This window comes from Trachymyrmex septentrionalis, unplaced genomic scaffold, assembly GCF_001594115.1.
Source record: "Trachymyrmex septentrionalis isolate Tsep2-gDNA-1 unplaced genomic scaffold, Tsep1.0 scaffold25, whole genome shotgun sequence".
Lineage (NCBI taxonomy): Eukaryota > Metazoa > Arthropoda > Insecta > Hymenoptera > Formicidae > Trachymyrmex > Trachymyrmex septentrionalis.
Window position 1 is genome coordinate 1,651,266 of NW_017305408.1, and position 4,071 is coordinate 1,655,336.

Below are 4,071 nucleotides of genomic sequence, written 5' to 3' on the forward strand. Positions count from 1 at the left end.
TTAAATTTATAATGTCAAAATATACTCAATTTGAGTTATTTTTAATCACTTCTTTAGGTCTGCCCAACATTAGTTTGACTAAAATAATGGAGTTAATTAATTTAATTAAAAAGAAATATATTTTTGATTTAAATTTAATTTTAACAAAATTTATACAATAAAGAAGTTAGGAATTGGCGCTATCAGTGTGCTGAATATTATTACAAAAATCTATATTTAACCGATGTTTAAATAGCTTAACATTTGATTACATAATAAAAATTAATTTCGTCACATGATAAAACACGTGGTTTCGATCACTTTCTAGCTTTTATCAGCGTAGTGAAAAAGTAGGACAAATCATTGCAATAAATTAAATCATCAAGCCATTGTGCAAATTTTGTTTATTACTTGTACTAAGCGTGTGCGTTAATGTGCATAATGTTTACCTAGTTACTAACCGCAGAAATGGATGGTTAATTTACATTTTGACACAGATGAAAGTTAAAAATAACAAACTGTTAGTTAACTCGAGGGATTGGGTTACTATTACTTAATGAAGCATTATCAAAGTACATATAAACCGTTGGATATCAAACAATATCCAACGGTATATATGCACTTCTATTAATTACTAAACATGCGCAATCATTTTCGGCACGTCTCTCGGCGCTTTCTTCTTTGTTTTACGCTCTCAGCGAAATATTTCGCAGTACGTGGAATAATACAGCCTATGCGGGCACGTAAAAATAGAACGCTTGCGCTTGAAATTAATTCCAAAGCACGCTAATTATCATTAAAACTCACTTGTCGTTTGATATCCCCGTATTGTATGTATACCCGTTGATGTATATTCTCGTATATCGTGCGTTATTACATATTAGTTTATATCTACTACTAATAATGCTCACGAAATTGTATATTATTACGAGTACGCGATATCTCTCGCTGATGGTATATGATTTATGAGAACGTGTGACGCTAGGGAAATATTCTGAAAGTCATACGATTGCAAAAATAATGTTTCTGTCTCGTAGAATGAACGACGTACTAATCAACAACGTACAAAATCATTAATTATGAGGACAACGATAAAAATATCTTATCGCGATAAAAACCTTTCGATCCTCGACAAAGAATTTTGCAAAAATTTCGTAGAAATACGCACCACGTGTCCGCAGCGGTCTTTCCAATCTCTATATGCATTTTATAAAATTACCGCGCTTTCGCTTCGATTAAAGAGTCGTCGATAGAACAAAGATGGATTGACGTAATTATTTGCGCGAAATAGCTCTGGGCTGTCGGTGCCGGCGAAGTCGCAGACCGTAAGGATCAGCTACGAGAAGCAATTAAACGGGCTATTCTAGGATTTCTAACAAATCGTTGTAAAGGATAGCCTCGCTTGGGCAATTATCTTTGCGCTGGCTTATCATCGCGTCGTCGTAACTCGAGCGGGTATCTTAGTCGCACCTTTTATGTCCGCTTACGTCGAATCAATTGCAATGACGCGCGTGCTGACGTACGCACGGAATGTCGCAGAGAGAACCCCTGGGCTTATCTTCTATTATTGAATCTGATCCGAACGATTTACAAGCAATTTTTCCTCGACTCGTCGAAGCAAACTGGAAAGTTCCAGACGAGGCTCCAGAATTATCGACTCAAGATTACAATTAAAGAACGAAATATCTTTTTTTTTCTTTTTTTTTTTTTTCAAATCCATTCAAGTTTATTCAGATGGACTTTACTCTCGCGGGACAAACAAGCTTCGACGAGCGACGGAATTTTCCGCGTAAAGAAGAATCGGTGTCAGATCGGTCGAGAAATTTGTCATTGAAATTAAGGTCACGAGTTCTGGGACACCTTGCATTTTGCAGCACTCGGTCAACGATATTAACATAAATCATCTAACAACGCGAGGAGCTTCTTATTAGCGTATTGTGCGCGATCGGGCAAGGACGGGCTTGAAAAGTCCACGAAAGGTCGTCAGAAACATAAATCTGCCATATTCCGATTAAAGTAAATGCTATGTAAATTTTCCTCAATGAAAATAATAAAGAAGAATTAATATTGATTTCAGTTTTTTCAAAAATATATACTCTTTTTGCGTCTACAACATTATATGTATTGTATTTTTATATCAGTATACATATATATATTTTTAAATTCCAATAAAGCCTGTAAAGATCGTTTTGTAATTATTCAGTTTGACAATTTTAATGGTTTACCGTAGAGCGCGAAATTGTTACTTAGCTAACAGTGTTATAGTTGAAGAAGACCCAAACTGAAGGTCGAAACCTTTGTATTTAATTCCGAATAATTCTTTCCACCTTCATCCTGTATCGGTTCTCGGCTCTATTGGATTTCTTCGATTTGTTTGTTTCGAACCTTTATTCTTTCATATAATATATACATATATATTGTCAATATTTGTATATATAGACGCGACAAAAGATATAAACTTTTAATAAAACAATTTCAATCCATTACTCTCCTCGCGACGACGCAATTTTTTCATTAATATCGAACGGAACGGGCAACTTTTTTTTTTTTTTCAAAGCTCGCTCAATCTCGGCGAAATTCGATATTCTGATGCAGACTCGGAAGTGTGTCTGACCGAGAAGCGACATGCGGTTACTGCGGGACACCCCGTATAATAATGTCTCCTCTTTCGGCCGCTTTTGAGCCTCACGGGAGTGACATTGGCTGTTCTCGTATTGATTTATATGCTCGCCGCTGCACGCGGCCCGGCCGCAGCTGGTGAGCGACGACCATCTCGCCTTGCACTTGAAGATGCAATCGAATGGTACCTTCTTTCGCCTTTAAAGTGATAGAGAGAAAGAGAGGGGGGAGGGGAAGGGAGGGAGGGAGAGAGAGAGAGAGAGAGAGAGAGACGACGATCGATGGTGTCGTGAGAGCTCGAGAGCACGCGCACGTGCTGTGCATCGCATCGCATTGCATCACATCGCCCGGTCCATATCGCGACTCCTCCCGATCGCGAGAACCTCGCCGAAATTCACGCGCGTTCGATAATCCCATGTAAATACGTATTGTTACATTACTCCTCCGTTTGCAATCTGCAATTCTTCCTTTCTTTTTTTTTTTACACGTAAAAACGAGAGTGAAATTTAACTCTCTCAAATTTCACTCTCGTTTCTACTCAAATTACTTTTATTCAATAAAAATTTTAACATTTGAGTTAACAACTGTTTGGCAAAGTAACAGAGTTGTTGAAAAGTAACCGTGAATTTTGTTGAAAGCCTAGAATAATAATAAAAAAGAAAAAAAAAAGAAGCTTGGACTGGTAAAAAGCCAGATTGCAGACGGACGAAGGAAAAATGATTAATATACATAACGTATACGGGGATTAATATACGTCAAATTAGCTGGATATCATGTAACAATGCGAATTGCGCCAGAGAAAATATTAAAATTGAATGGTTTTGGAGTCATACATTTTTAAGTGGGACGATTTGTACATCAAGAGACTTTTTGCTGGTTTGCATATTATATATTTTGTATGAACTACTGAATACACAATGCATAAAGAGGAACTACCGTGCACTCGGTTTTGTGTGTAATATTATAATATATATTGTCTCGATTTAAATAGTCTATCAATTTGTATTTAGTTTATATCATTGACGATTACCGCATTAAAAATCGAATTAGTTGATTTCATTTATTGACTTCGTTTATAAAAAGACAGCGCGACTCGAATAATCTAGTATTACTTGATTACTATTACTAATTTAGTATTACTTGAATTTTTTTTTTTTTTTTGAATTAGAGCCTTATAGCTTATTTAATTATGAAAACCAAAGTTTTTCACGAAAATGTCTCGTAATCGAATAGTTGCGAAAACATCTGATGCGTACACAGAATACATATACAGTGAGTACAAAAAGTATTCGTAAGAAGAAAATATTTTTTAAAAAAACTTTATTTGTAAAAAGTAAATATTATCCGGTGAGAAATGAGTCATCGAATTAATGTCGAATCGATATCGATACGATGATTTCAACATGAATTTGACGTCGATTCGATGTTTAATTGATGATCATTTCTTGCTGGGTAATTAACAATTTATTCATA